Source organism: Pseudophryne corroboree, chromosome 6 (assembly GCF_028390025.1).
Source record: "Pseudophryne corroboree isolate aPseCor3 chromosome 6, aPseCor3.hap2, whole genome shotgun sequence".
Taxonomy (NCBI): Eukaryota; Metazoa; Chordata; class Amphibia; order Anura; family Myobatrachidae; genus Pseudophryne; species Pseudophryne corroboree.
In genome coordinates, this window is record NC_086449.1 from 266,585,078 (window position 1) to 266,601,271 (window position 16,194).

Sequence of the window (16,194 nt, forward strand, 5' to 3'; positions counted from 1 at the left end):
GAAAAAGACACCGTCTTTTCAAACTCAGTCCTTTCGTTCCCATAAATACAAGCGAGCAAAAGGCCACTCTTTTCTGCCCCGGGGCAGAGGAAGGGGAAAAAGACTGCACCATGCAGCCGCTTCCCAGGAGCAGAAGCCCTCCTCTGCTTCTGCCAAGTCTTCAGCATGACGCTGGGGCTTTACAAGCAGACTCAGATATGGTGGGGGCCCGTCTCAAGAATTTCAACGCGCAGTGGGCTCACTCGCAAGTGGATCCCTGGATTCTACAGGTAGTATCGCAGGGGTACAAACTGGAATTCGAGGCGTTTCCCCCTCATCGGTTCCTGAAGTCTGCTTTACCAAAGTCTCCCTCCGACAGGGAGGCAGTTTTGGAAGCCATTCACAAGCTGTATTCCCAGCAGGTGATAATCAAGGTACCCCTCTTACAACAGGGAAAGGGGTATTATTCCACGCTGTTTGTGGTACCGAAGCCGGACGGCTCGGTGAGACCAATCTTAAATCTGAAATCTTTGAACACTTACATAAAAAGGTTCAAATTCAAGATGGAGTCACTCAGAGCAGTGATAGCGAACCTGGAAGAAGGGGACTATATGGTGTCTCTGGACATCAAAGATGCTTATCTCCACGTCCCAATATACCCTTCTCACCAAGGGTACCTCAGGTTTGTAGTACAAAACTGTCATTATCAGTTTCAGACGCTGCCGTTTGGATTGTCCACGGCACCTCGGGTCTTTACCAAGGTAATGGCCGAAATGATGATTCTTCTACGAAGAAAAGGCATCTTAATTATCCCTTACTTGGACGATCTCCTGATAAGGGCAAGAACCAGGGAACAGTTAGAAGTCGGAGTGGCACTATCTCAGGTAGTGTTACGTCAGCACGGGTGGATTCTAAATATTCCAAAATCGCAGCTGATTCCAACGACACGTCTCCTGTTCCTAGGAATGATTCTGGACACAGTCCAGAAGAAGGTGTTTCTCCCGGAGGAGAAGGCCAGGGAGTTATCCGAGCTAGTCAGGAACCTCCTAAAACCAGGACAGGTCTCAGTACATCAGTGCACGAGGGTCCTGGGAAAAATGGTGGCTTCTTACGAAGCGATTCCATTCGGAAGATTCCATGCAAGAACGTTTCAGTGGGATCTACTGGACAAATGGTCCGGATCGCATCTTCAGATGCATCAGCGGATAACCCTGTCGACAAGGACAAGGGTGTCTCTCCTGTGGTGGCTGCAGAGTGCTCATCTTCTAGAGGGCCGCAGATTTGGCATTCAGGATTGGATCCTTGTAACCACGGATGCCAGCCTGAGAGGCTGGGGAGCAGTCACACAGGGAAGGAATTTCCAGGGCTTGTGGTCAAGCATGGAAACATCTCTTCATATAAACATTCTGGAACTAAGGGCCATTTACAATGCCTTAAGTCAAGCAAAACCTCTGCTTCAGGGTCAGGCGGTGTTGATCCAATCGGACAACATCACGTCAGTCGCCCACGTAAACAGACAGGGCGGCACGAGAAGCAGGAGGGCAATGACAGAAGCTGCAAGGATTCTTCGCTGGGCGGAAAATCATGTGATAGCACTGTCAGCAGTGTTCATTCCGGGAGTGGACAACTGGGAAGCAGACTTCCTCAGCAGACACGACCTTCACCCGGGAGACTGGGGACTTCACCCGGAAGTTTTCCACCTGATTGTAAACCGTTGGGAAAAACCAAAGGTGGACATGATGGCGTCACGTCTAAACAAAAAACTGGACAGATATTGCGCCAGGTCAAGGGACCCTCAGGCAATAGCAGTGGACGCTCTGGTAACGCCGTGGGTGTACCAGTCAGTGTATGTGTTCCCTCCTCTGCCTCTCATACCAAAAGTATTGAGAATCATAAGAAGGAGAGGAGTAAGAACTATACTCGTGGTTCCTGATTGGCCAAGAAGGACTTGGTACCCGGAACTTCAAGAGATGCTCACGGACGAACCGTGGCCTCTACCTCTAAGAAAGGACCTGCTACTGCAGGGGCCTTGTCTGTTCCAAGACTTACCGCGGCTGCGTTTGACGGCATGGCGGTTGAACGCCGGATCCTAAAGGAAAAGGGCATTCCAGAAGAAGTCATCCCTACTCTGGTCAAAGCCAGGAAGGAAGTAACCGCAAAACATTATCACCGCATTTGGCGTAAATATGTTGCGTGGTGTGAGGCCAAGAAGGCCCCTACAGAGGAATTTCAACTGGGTCGTTTCCTGCATTTCCTGCAAACAGGACTGTCTATGGGCCTAAAATTAGGGTCCATTAAGGTTCAAATTTCGGCCTTGTCGATTTTCTTCCAGAAAGAACTGGCTTCAGTACCTGAAGTTCAGACATTTGTGAAAGGGGTGCTGCACATACAGCCTCCTTTTGTGCCTCCAGTGGCACCTTGGGATCTCAATGTTGTATTGAGTTTTCTAAAATCACATTGGTTTGAACCACTTTCCACTGTGGACTTAAAATATCTCACGTGGAAGGTGTCGATGCTGTTAGCCTTGGCTTCAGCCAGGCGTGTGTCAGAATTGGCGGCTTTATCATATAAAAGCCCTTACTTAATTTTTCATTCTGACAGGGTGGAATTGAGGACTCGTCCTCAATTTCTACCTAAGGTGGTTTCTGCATTTCACATGAACCAACCTATTGTGGTGCCTGCGGCTACTAGGGACTTAGAGGACTCCAAGTTGCTAGACGTTGTCAGGGCCCTGAAAATATGTTTCCAGGACGGCTGGAGTCAGGAAAACTGACTCGCTGTTTATCCTGTATGCACCCAACAAGCTGGGTGCTCCTGCTTCAAAGCAGACGATTGCTCGTTGGATTTGTAGTACAATTCAACTTGCACATTCCGTGGCAGGATTGCCACAGCCAAAATCAGTAAAAGCCCATTCCACAAGGAAAGTGGGCTCATCTTGGGCGGCTGCCCGAGGGGTCTCGGCTTTACAACTTTGCCGAGCAGCTACTTGGTCAGGGGCAAACACGTTTGCTAAATTCTACAAATTTGATACCCTGGCTGAGGAGGACCTGGAGTTCTCTCATTCGGTGCTGCAGAGTCATCCGCACTCTCCCGCCCGTTTGGGAGCTTTGGTATAATCCCCATGGTCCTTACGGAGTCCCAGCATCCACTAGGACGTCAGAGAAAATAAGATTTTACTTACCGATAAATCTATTTCTCGTAGTCCGTAGTGGATGCTGGGCGCCCATCCCTAGTGCGGATTGTCTGCAATACTTGTATATAGTTATTGTTACAAAAATTCGGGTTATTATTGTTTGAGCCATCTTTTCAGAGGCTCCTTTGCATTTATCATACTGTTAACTGGGTTCAGATCACGAGTTGTACGGTGTGATTGGTGTGGCTGGTATGAGTCTTACCCGGGATTCAAGATCCTTCCTTATTATGTACGCTCGTCCGGGCACAGTATCCTAACTGAGGCTTGGAGGAGGGTCATAGGGGGAGGAGCCAGTGCACACCACCTGATCCTTAAGCTTTTATTTTGTGCCCTGTCTCCTGCGGAGCCGCTATTCCCCATGGTCCTTACGGAGTCCCAGCATCCACTACGGACTACGAGAAATAGATTTATCGGTAAGTAAAATCTTATTATTTTCCTGTTCAAGTTGCTTCGGCTAAAGAATGTATACTTTGTGAATAAAGCCAAAAATGTATTATGTCAGACATATACTCAGTCATGTTTGTACATGAGCAGACGGAGTGCAAGTTGTATTTACAGTGTTTCACATACGGGTGCATTTGGCAACACAGTTTTCCTGCGTAAGTTGACAGCAACCTGACAACCCTTTTCCCTAGTCTGCCATTTGCCTGTACTGCCCGGTTACATAAAGCCCTATTTCTGCAGCAAAGTACATAGGTTTCCACAGGGAAACATCAGGGATGTTTAGCTAGGTCTGGATCCAGGGCACCAACAGGTTAAGCTTTGGCTCTCCCAGGATGCATTGGTGCCCTCCTCTATAACTCCACCTCCAGGCACTATGGGCCTAATTCAGAGTTGATCACAGCAGCACATCTGTTAGCAGTTAGGCAGAACCATGTGCACTGCAGGAAGGGGCAGATGTAACATGTGCAGAGAGAGTTAGATTTGGGTGGGGTGTATTCAAACTGAAATCTAAATTGCAGTGTAAAAATAAAGCAACCAGTATTCACCCTGCACAGAAACAATATAACCCACCCAAATCTAACTCTCTCTGCAAATGTCATATCTGCCACACGTGCAGTGCACATGGTTTTCCCCAACTGCTAACAAATTTGCTGCTGCAATCAACTCGATATTACCCCCAATGAGCTCAGTGTTGTTGTTTGTGCCTGCAGTAGCAGGTCACTAAACAGGAGGGCTGCGCAGGCATCCCTGAAAGCTTTACAGAATGAACTTTTCAACAAGGGCTGGCAGAGCTGTAAGTCTGAGAGACTTCAGCGCTGCAGCTCCATCACCCTCCACACGGCGCCACATACTCCCGCTGGCTTGCCCGGGTACTTGCGGAGGGAACGTTCACCTGTGAGACGCTTCCCGGGATCACGTGACCGTCACTGGGGGGCAGGTAAGGTTGAAATCGTGTTCTGTCTGCGGTCTAGAGAGGCAGACCACTGCACTGGCATGGACACTGTCACCGAGCAGGGACCCCACTAGACCACCAGGGCAGTAGGAGCACAGATCAGGTGTATTAACACCTGTTTTAAATAAGGCTCCATAGATCCTGGGGTGGAAGTTCAGCATAGGGGAGGCGGCGCTTGACCTGTAGCCCTTCCCCCGGCCCAGGGCACAATCTCAAGAAGATTTTCCCGTCTTTGGGCTGTTTCACCCCTTCTTCCCTCACAGGAGCCTGTGCAGCCATCAGCAGCACAAGCAACAGCAGGTCTCCAGGATGCAGGACAAGGCTCTCTGTACAAAACGCCTGAACAGGGCTGTTTTTTTACATACACTTAAGTATCCTACCGGTCTCATAAGGCAGTGCTAGTGAAAATAAGTGTTCATTGCAGTTAAATTTGTGCGAGTTTCCTACATATTCCTCCAGCCTCAGGGCTGCGCTGTGATTATAAGGGTTGTTTTGCAGTATTAATAATCATTTGTATACTGCATTGCATGTGACCGAGTGCCTTTATCTGCTGTGTGGTTTTCATTTTCAGGTATCCCAGATATCTGTCTCTGATATTCTATACCCTGGGCTGGGTGCATTTGGGTTAGAACTGCAGTTTTCACAGTGTTTATATATGTGTGTGTGTGTGTGTGTGTGTGTGTGTGTGTGTGTGTGTGTGTGTGTGTGTGTGTGTGTGTGTGTATATATATATATATATATATATATATATATATATATATATATATATATATATATATATAAAGTATATTACATGTGTTGCAGTCACATTATACCCTGTTCTGTTTATTTGTACTCGCACTGTGTAAGTCCACTTTGTTGCTCAGTACTAGTAAGTCTAGCAAAAAGGTCTGCAAACAGGTTGAAGCCCCTGTATTAGGATCATGCAGAGTGTGCCCAGCCGCTTTAACTGTGGAGGACACGTTACATGATTATCTCTGTACTGTATGTTATACACCTCCCAGTCAGTCCGCAGCTCCTGTCCCTGTACAGGAGCCTCCGTGGGCAGCTTTCACCTCATTGTTGGGTACCCTGGTAGAGTGCCTGGCACCCTCTATAGGCCCGCTAGTGGCTCTGCCTACCCAAATGGTCCTTATGGTTATCTGCCATGGGCGGATAACTTGACTTATCAGCTACAGATTTTAAAACAGAATCTGGCTAGACAGAAAGCTCCCTCTGGGTACACACGTGGCTTTAGTCACTCTAAGCGGACTACTTCTTCCTCACTGTCCTCTCTGTCCATTCATCTGAAGAGGAGGGGGCGCATACAGCCCAATCTGACAAAGATTCTGGTGCTGCAGATGAGGAGGCTCCTTTAACTGTTGATGTCCTGCCCTGATAGATGCTATTAAGCGTATTCTACAACTTACGGAGGAGGAGGAATCTATTACTAGGGCAAAGAAAACTGATAAGTTTAAAAGATAGAAGGTGGTTTAAGCTGTATTACCCCATTCTGATCATTTGTAGGACATCAGACAGGAACCCTGGAATACTCCAGGCAAAAAGTTTCCTGTCTGAAAAAGGGCATTAGCTTGTTATTCTCTGTCTGAGGACATCTGTAATAAGTGGGAAAATCCATCCGTGGAGGATTTGCATGTCACTCGCCTCGTGGTATCATCCACTCTACCTGTTACTACGGTCACTTCTCTAAGGGAACCGACTGATAAACGTATTGAAGGTTGCCTGAAGTCTATTTACTCCTGTACAGGGGCTGTCCATAGACCTACTATAGCTGCCTCATGGGCAGCAAAGGCAATTGAGGCTTGGGTTCAGGCACTAGAGGATGAGCTGCCCGATCATATTTCAGAGGAAGCCAGACAATACCGGTCTCACATTAAAACGGCTTCTTATTACATTCAGGAAGCTTCGTCTGAAACTGGTGTGTTGGTCACCAAGCTACGTCTGTTCTGGCGTGCCGTATTTTGTGGTTGAGGTCTTGTAAGGTGGACCTGGATTCTAAGAAAAACCTTAGAAATCCTTCCCTTTACTGGGGATATTCTAAGGGACTTTTCATTAGACAGTCTCACTGTTTATATGTATATGTGAAATGCTGACCGCCTCATTGGGGCTGTGCAGCGTTGGGTGCGCTGGTGTCCTCTCTCCTGTGTCTCCTCTCACATGCAATAGGGCAGGCTTGTATTGTATTTCAGGCTGTGTTGTATGTGTATTATACCTGTTTCTCTAACGTCCTAAGTGGATGCTGGGGACTCCGTAAGGACCATGGGGAATAGCGGCTCCGCAGGAGACTGGGCACATCTAAAGAAAGCTTTAGGACTATCTGGTGTGCACTGGCTCCTCCCCCTATGACCCTCCTCCAAGCCTCAGTTAGATCTTTGTGCCCGAACGAGAAGGGTGCACACTAGGGGCTCTCCTGAGCTTCTTAGTGAAAGTTTTAGTTTAGGTTTTTTATTTTCAGTGAGACCTGCTGGCAACAGGCTCACTGCATCGAGGGACTAAGGGGAGAAGAAGCGAACTCACCTGCGTGCAGAGTGGATTGGGCTTCTTAGGCTACTGGACATTAGCTCCAGAGGGACGATCACAGGCCCAGCCATGGATGGGTCCCAGAGCCGCGCCGCCGGCCCCCTTACAGAGCCAGAAGACAGAAGAGGTCCGGAAAATCGGCGGCAGAAGACATCCTGTCTTCACCAAGGTAGCGCACAGCACTGCAGCTGTGCGCCATTGCTCCTCAGCACACTTCACACTTCGGTCACTGAGGGTGCAGGGCGCTAGGGGGGGGCGCCCTGAGCAGCAATAAAAACACCTTGGTTGGTGAAAATACATCACATATAGCCCCCAGGGCTATATGGATGAATTTTAACCCCTGCCAGAATCCATAAAAAAGCAGGAGAAAAGTCCGCGAAAAAGGGGCGGAGCCTATCTCCTCAGCACACTGGCGCCATTTTCCCTCACAGCTCCGTTGGAGGGAAGCTCCCCTGGCTCTCCCCTGCAGTCACTACACTACAGAAAGGGTTAAAAAAGAGAGGGGGGCACTAATTAGGCGCAGTATTAACAATACAGCAGCTATAAGGGGAAAAACACTTATATAAGGTTATCCCTGTATATATATAGCGCTTTGGTGTGTGCTGGCAAACTCTCCCTCTGTCTCCCCAAAGGGCTAGTGGGGTCCTGTCCTCTATCAGAGCATTCCCTGTGTGTGTGCTGTATGTCGGTACGTTTGTGTCGACATGTATGAGGAGAAAAATGATGTGGAGACGGAGCAGATTGCCTGTAATAGTGATGTCACCCCCTAGGGGGTCGACACCTGAGTGGATGAACTGTTGGAAGGAATTACGTGACAGTGTCAGCTCTGTATAAAAGACAGTGGTTGACATGAGACAGCCGGCTACTCAGCTTGTGCCTGTCCAGACGTCTCATAGGCTGTCAGGGGCTCTAAAGCGCCCGTTACCTCAGATGGCAGATATAGACGCCGACACGGATACTGACTCCAGTGTCGACGGTGAAGAGACAAATGTGACTTCCATTAGGGCCACACGTTACATGATTGAGGCAATGAAAAATGTTTTACACATTTCTGATAATACGAGTACCACCAAAAAGGGGTATTATGTTCGGTGAGGAAAAACTACCTGTAGTTTTCCTGAATCTGAGAAATTAAATGAGGTGAGTGATGATGCGTGGTTTTCCCCCGATAACAACTGATAATTTCTAAAATGTTATTGGCATTATATCCTTTCCCGCCAGAGGTTAGGGTGCGTTGGGAAACACCCCCTAGGGTGGATAAAGCGCTCACACGCTTGTAAAGGCTCTACCCTCTCCTGAGATGGCCGCCCTTAAGGATCCTGCTGATAGAAAGCAGGAGGGTATCCTAAAATGTATTTACACACATACTGGTGTTATACTGCGACCAGCAATCGCCTCAGCCTAGATGTGCAGTGCTGGGTTGGCGTGGTCGGATTCCCTGACTGAAAATATTGATACCCTAGATAGGGACAGTATATTTTTGCCTATAGAGCATTTAAAAGATGCATTTCTATATATGCGTGATGCACAGCGGAATATTTGCCGACTGGCATCAAGTCTAAGTGCGTTATCCATTTCTACCAGTAGAGGGTTATGGACACGTCAGTGGTCAGGTGATGCGTATTCCAAACGGCATTTGGAAGTATTGCCTTAATAAGGGGAGGAGTTATTTGGGGTCGGTCTTTCAGACCTGGTGGCCACGGCAACAGCTGGGAAATCCACGTTTGTACCCCAGGTCGCCTCTCAACATGAGAAGACGCCGTATTATCAGGCGCAGTCTTTTCGTGGACAAGCGGGCAAAATGTTCCTCATTTCTGCCCCGTGACAGAGGGAGAGGAAAAAGGCTGCAGAAATCAGCCAGTTCCCAGGAACAGAAACCCTCTCCCGCCTCTGCCAAGCCCTCAGTATGACGCTGGGGCTTTACAAGCAGAATCAGGCACGGTAGGGGGCCCGTCTCAATGAATTTTAGCGCGCAGTGGGCTCACTCGCAAGTAGACCCCTGGATCCTTCAGGTGATATCTCAGGGGTACAAATTAGAATTCGAGACGTCTCCCCCTCGCCGTTTTCCTAAAGTCGGCTTTACCGATGTCTCCTTCTGACAGGGAGACAGTTTTGGAAGCCATTCACAAGCTGTATTCCCAGCAGGTGATAATCAAGGTACCCCTCCTGCAACAGGGAACGGGGTATTATTCCACACTGTTGTGGTACCGAAGCCGGACGGCTCGGTGAGACCGATTCTAAATCTAAAATCTTTGAACACTTACATACAGAGGTTCAAATTCAAGATTGAGTCACTCAGAGCAGTGATTGCGAACCTGGAAGAAGGGGACTACATGATGTCTCGGGACATCAAGGATGCTTACCTTCATGTCAAAATTTACCCTTCTCACCAAGGGTACCTCAGGTTTATGGTACAGAACTGTCACTATCAGTTTCAGACGCTGCCGTATGGATGGTCCACGGCACCCCGGGTCTTTACCAAGGTAATGGCCGAAATGATGATATTCCTTTAAAGGAAGGGAATTTTAGTTATCCCTTACTTGGACGATTCCCTGATAAGGGTAAGATCCAGGGAACAGTTGGAGGTCGGTGTAGCACTATCTCAGGTAGTGTTGCGGCAGCACGATTGGATTCTCAATATTCCAAAATCGCAGCTGGTTCCGACGACTTGTCTCCTGTTCCTAGGGATGATCCTGGACACAGTCCAGAAAAAGGTGTTTCTCCCGGAGGAGAAAGTCAGGGAGTTATCCGAGCTAGTCAGGAACCTCCTAAAACCGAGCCAAGTCTCAGTGCATCAATGCACAAGGGTTCTGGGTAAAATGGTGGCTTCCTACGAAGCAATCCCATTCGGCAGATTCCACGCAAGAACTTTCCAGTGGGACCTGCTGGACAAATGGTTCGGGTCGCATCTTCAGATGCATCAGCGGATAACCCTGTCACCAAGGACAAGGGTGTCCCTCCTGTGGTGGTTGCAGAGTGCTCATCTTCTAGAGGGCCGCAGATTCGGCATTCAGGACTGGGTCCTGGTGACCACGGATGCCAGCCTGCGAGGCTGGGGAGCAGTCACACAGGGAAGGAATATCCAGGGCTTATGGTCAAGCCTGGAGACATCACTTCACATAAATATCCTGAAGCTAAGGGCCATTTACAATGCTCTAAGCTTAGCAAGACCTCTGCTTCAAGGTCAGCCGGTGTTGATCCAGTCGGACAACATCACGGCAGTCACCCACGTAAACAGACAGGGTGGCACAAGAAGCAGGAGGGCAATGGCAGAAGCTGCAAGGATTCTTCGCTGGGCGGAAAATCATGTGATAGCACTGTCAGTAGTATTCATTCCGGGAGTGGACAACTGGGAAGCAGACTTCCTCAGCACGACCTCCACCCGGGAGAGTGGGGACTTCACCCAGAAGTCTTCCACATGATTATAAACCGTTGGGAAAAACTCGACAGGTATTGCGCCAGGTCAAGGGACCCTCAGGCAATAGCTGTAGACGCTCTGGTAACACCGTGGGTGTACCAGTCAGTGTATGTGTTCCCTCCTCTGCCTCTCATACCCAAGGTACTGAGATTGATAAGATGGAGAGGAGTAAGCACTATATTCGTGGCTCCGGATTGGCCAAGAAGGACTTGGTAACCGGAACTTCAAGAGATGCTCACGGAGGATCCGTGGCCTCTACCTCTAAGAAGGGACCTGCTCCAACAAGGACCCTGTCTGTTCCAAGACTTACCGCGGCTGCGTTTGACGGCATGGCGGTTGAACGCCGGATCCTGAAGGAAAAAAGGCATTCCGGATGAAGTCATCCCTATCCTGATCAAAGCCAGGAAGGATGTAACCGCAAAACATTATCACCGCATTTGGCGAAAATATGTTGCGTGGTGCGAGGCCAGTAAGGCCCGACGGAGGAAATTCAACTGGGTCGATTCCTACATTTCCTGCAAACAGGAGTGTCTATGGGCCTGAAATTGGGGTCCATTAAGGTTCAAATTTCGGCCCTGTCAATTTTCTTCCAAAAAGAACTAGCTTCAGTCCCTGAAGTTCAGACGTTTGTAAAAGGGGTACTGCATATACAGCCTCCTTTTGTGCCTCCAGTGGCACTTTGGGATCTCAATGTAGTTTTTTGGGTTCCAAAAGTCACATTGGTTTGAACCACTTAATCTGTGGAGTTAAAATATCTCACATGGAAAGTGGTCATGCTGTTGGCCCTGGCCTGGGCCAGGCGCGTGTCAGAATTGGCGGCTTTATCCTGTAAAAGCCCTTATCTGATTTTCCATTCGGACAGGGCGGAATTGAGGACTCGTCCTCAGTTTTTCCCTAAGGTGGTTTCAGCGTTTCACCTGAACCAACCTATTGTGGTGCCTGCGGCTACTAGGGACTTGGAGGACTCCAAGTTGCTAGACGTTGTCAGGGCCCTGAAAATATATGTTTCCAGGACGGCTGGAGTCAGAAAATCTGACTCGCTGTTTATCCTGTATGCACCCAACAAGCTGGGTGCTCCTGCTTCTAAGCAGACTATTGCTCGTTGGATTTGTAGTACAATTCAGCTTGCACATTCTGTGGCAGGCCTGCCACAGCCAAAAATCTGTAAATGCCCACTCCACAAGGAAGGTGGGCTCATCTTCGGCGGCTGCCCGAGGGGTATCGGCTTTACAACTTTGCCGAGCAGCTACTTGGTCAGGAGCAAATACGTTTGTAAAATTCTACAAAATTGATACCCTGGCTGAGGAGGACCTGGAGTTCTCTCAATTGGTGCTGCAGAGTCATCCGCACTCTCCCGCCCGTTTGGGAGCTTTGGTATAATCCCCATGGTCCTTACGGAGTCCCCAGCATCCACTTAGGACATTAGAGAAAATAAGAATTTACTTACCGATAATTCTATTTCTCGTAGTCCGTAGTGGATGCTGGGCGCCCATCCCAAGTGCGGATTGTCTGCAATACTGGTACATAGTTATTGTTACCAAAAAATCGGGTTATTGCTGTAGTGAGCCATCTTTTCTAGAGGCTCCTCTGTTATCATGCTGTTAACTGGGTTCAGATCACAAGTTGTACGGTGTGATTGGTGTGGCTGGTATGAGTCTTACCCGGGATTCAAAATCCTTCCTTATTGTGTACGCTCGTCCGGGCACAGTATCCTAACTGAGGCTTGGAGGAGGGTCATAGGGGGAGGAGCCAGTGCACACCAGATAGTCCTAAAGCTTTCTTTAGATGTGCCCAGTCTCCTGCGGAGCCGCTATTCCCCATGGTCCTTACGGAGTCCCCAGCATCCACTACGGACTACGAGAAATAGAATTATCGGTAAGTAAATTCTTATTTTTTCTTCTTCACAATGGTAAAACAGAAGTTATGCAGTGTGTGTAATGCTAGATTTTCCCCTAGCTCATCTGGCACAATATCATGTGAGCAGTGTAGTCAGTCAGTCACAAAATGCTGATAACAATGTGGGGGAGAGTTCAGAGCCCTCCTGGCTGGGGGCTATCAAAACTATGATGTCTGATAAGTCATCTCAACTTGCTGCAAATGCCAATAAAACTCAGGAACTGCAACAAGCAGTGGCAAATCTAGCTGCTAAACACCCCCCCCGTCCACTACAGGAACGCAAAAACGTGCTTTTACCTGCACTTCTATCATACTGAAGATGATATACAGGATGATGTGGACCCCATAAGCGTGGACTCCACCCCTACACAGGGTATTGAACCCCTCATATTGGCTGTTCAGGATGTGTTAAAGCTTATCCTGGGGAATGCTAATAATCAGCAGTCATTTTTCCTCCCACAAGACAAACTGACAGTCACATTTCCTGACTCCAAAGAGTTGGATGATTTATTTAAAATAACCTGGAAAAATCCAGTTAAAAAATATCAGGTGTCCAAACGGTTTTTGCGTACATCCCCCTTTGCCCCTGAAGGCAGGAGATTCTGGGAACAATCTCCAGCAGTAGACGTCTCAGTCTCTTGCCTTTCTAAAAAGGCGGTACTCCCTGCTCCGGGCTCCTTTAAAAGGACCTGGCAGATAGGAAAATTGAGTCCACTCTGAAATCTATGTACACTGCTGCAGGTGTAGCTCAAAGACCGGTCATTGCAGGTTGCTGGATGACACATGCCATTCATTCCTGGGCTACTCAAATTCAGGAAGTTCTTTTGGGTGATATGACCTTAGTTACTACTGTAACTTTCCTAAAACACATTCAGGACATGGCTAGGGTCCTCTATGACTCCCTTAAAGATATTGGCAATATTAATGCTAGGACCACGGCTGTGTTTGTGCGCAGGACCATATGGTTGCGTCAGTGGATTGCGGACGCTGACTCCAAACGTAATGTGGAATCTCTTCCCTTCACAGGTGACTGTCTCTTTGGAGGTGAATTGGACGCATGGATTTCCAAAGCTACTGCTGGGAAATCCACGTTTCTCCCTTCTGGGGCTCCGCCTGCTAGACGTACCTACCCGGGCCCGTCTGCTCAGTCCTTTCGGTCCTCCAGATTTCAATCTAGGGCCAGGGGGACCTCCAACGCAGCTAGAGGCACCAGAGGTAAGCCTAAGAAACCAGCCGTTACCAGCTCCCAGGAACAGAGCACCAGTTCAGCTTCCGCAAAGACCACAGCATGACGTTGCCCACCCACCCCGAGGGGATCTCGTGGTGGGAGCTTGGTTACGTCATTACAGCCACATCTGGGATGGTTCCTTCCAAGATGCTTGGGTAAGGGACCTTATCTCTCAGGGTTACAAGCTGGAGTTCGACGGTGCTCCTCCCCAATGATTTTTCAAAACAGGCTTACCAGCTTTGAAAAATATGCGTGGTACGCTACTGCTGGCCATAAACAAGTTTGTCCAGTCCCAGGTCATTGTTCCAGTACCCCTGCAACAACAAGGACAAAGGTTACTACTCCAGTCTGTTCGTGGTACCAAAACCAGACTGGTCTGTGAAACCCATTCTGAATCTGAAGTCCTTGAGTCCTTGCTTGAAGGTTTTCAAATTCAAGATGGAATCTTTGAGAGCAGTGATCGTGGGCCTGGAGCAACAGGAATTCCTAGTGTCACTGGATATCAAGGATGCTTACCTCCATATGTCCTCATCATCAGGCCTATCTGCAGTTCGCCCTACTAAGCGATCACTGCCAGTTTCAGGCATTACCCTTCGGCCTGTCCACAGCTCCGAGAATGTTCACAAAGGTGATGGTGGAAATTATGTTTCAGCTCAGGACCCAGAGGGTCAACGTAGTTCCATACCTGGACGACCTCCTGATAAAAGCGAGTTCCAGTGAGCTTCTATTGCTCCACATAGATCGTACTATCCAACTTCTGACTCACCACGGATGGATCCTCAATCTGCAGAAGTCCCAACTGGAACTGTCTCAGCGGATCCTGTTTCTGGGGATGCTACTGGATACGGTAGCACAGAAAGTGTTCCTCCCAGAGGACAAAGTGAGAACACTTCAAGAAATGGTTCACATGGTTTTCCAACCTGCTCAAGTATCCATTCATTTTTGCAGAAAATTGTTGGGAAAGATGGTGGCCTCGTACAAGGCGATACAGTTTGGAAGGTTTCATGCCAGACCTTTCCAATTGGACATCCTGAGCAAGTGGTCCGGTTCCCATCTTCAGATGTACCGGATAATTCAGCTGTCACCCCAGGCCAGGATTTCACTCCTGTGGTGGCTACAGTCTTCCAACCTGCTGGTAGGTCGACGCTTTGGGATTCAGGATTGGATCCTCCTCACGACGGACGCGAGTTTGAGAGGATGGGGAGCTGTCACCCAGGGGCACAGTTCCAGGGCAGGTGATCTGCCCAGGAGGCCCTACTTCCGATCAACATCCTGGAACTTCGGGCCATCTACAATGTTCTGATTCAGGCCTTCACTATGCCCCGGGATCAGCCGATCCATGTTCAGTCGGACAACGCCACGGCCGTGGCGTACATCAATCGACAAGGAGGGACAAAAAGCAGAGCCTGCATGCGAGAAGTGTCAAGAATACTCTTCTGGGCAGAAAGACATGCAAGAGCACTGTCCGCAATCTTCATTCCGGGAGTGGACAACTGGGAAGTGGACTTCCTGAGTCGCCACGATCTCCATCCAGGACCCTTGGCCCCTACCACTAAGAAGAGATCATCTTCAGCAAGGACCGTTCATCTACCTGGACTTACGGCGGCTTCGTTTGACGGCATGGAAGTTGAGCGGAACATCCTAGCTCACAAAGGGCTTTCCAAAAAGGTCATTGCCATTATGGTGCAAGGCAGAAAACCTGTGACGTCAAAACACTATCATAATATCTGGCGGAGATATGTCTCTTGGTGCGAGGAACGCACATATCCGTCTGCAGAATTCCACCTGGGAAGATTCCTTCGTTTCCTGCAGACTGGAGTAGATAAAGGATTACGTCTTGGATCCCTTAAGGTCTAGATTTCAGCTCTTTCGGTCTTCTTCCAGAAGCAGTTGGCTATCCTGACAGAAGTTCAGACCTTCTTGCAGGGGGTGCTTCACATACAACCTCCGTTTGTGCCGCCTATGGCACCTTGGGATTTAGATGTGGTACTACGCTTTTTACAGTCCTCCTGGTTTGAACCTCTGATGATGGTAGAAGACCAGTACCTCGCGTGGAAGACAGTGATGTTACTGGCCCTGGCTTCTGCTAGACGTGTCTCAGAATTGGGGTCCTTGTCGTGTAAAAGTCCCTACTTGGTCTTTTACAAGAACAGAGCGGAGCTCCGGACTAGACAGCAGTTCCTGACGAAGGTGGTCTCCGCGTTTCACTTGAATCAACCTATTGGGATTCCGTCCAGTTCTGGCACTTCTGCTCCTCCGGAGGCATTGGATGCAGAGCGAGCCTTGAAAATCTGTCAAGAGGACGGCTCGGATCAGAAAGACGGATTCCTTGTTCGTGCTGTATGATGCGCAGAAAAAGGGTTGCCCTGCTTCAAAGCAGTCTATTGCTAGTTGGATTCGGCTTCCTATCCAACAGGCCTATGTATCGGCAGCCTTACCTGTTCCACAGTCTCTGAAGGCCCACTCTACGAGATCAGTGGGGTCTTCCGGGGCGGCTGCTCGTGGAATCTCGGCCCTGCAACTATGCTGAGCTGCTACCTGGTCGGGGAAGAACACCTTTGTGA

General features: G+C 48.9%; 1 protein-coding gene across 2 annotated transcripts in view; it reads left to right on the forward strand.

Moving 5' to 3' along the window:
- Positions 1-16,194, forward strand: part of USP8 (ubiquitin specific peptidase 8) — a 205,715-nt gene that overhangs the window by 83,085 nt on the left and 106,436 nt on the right. The window lies entirely within an intron of this gene.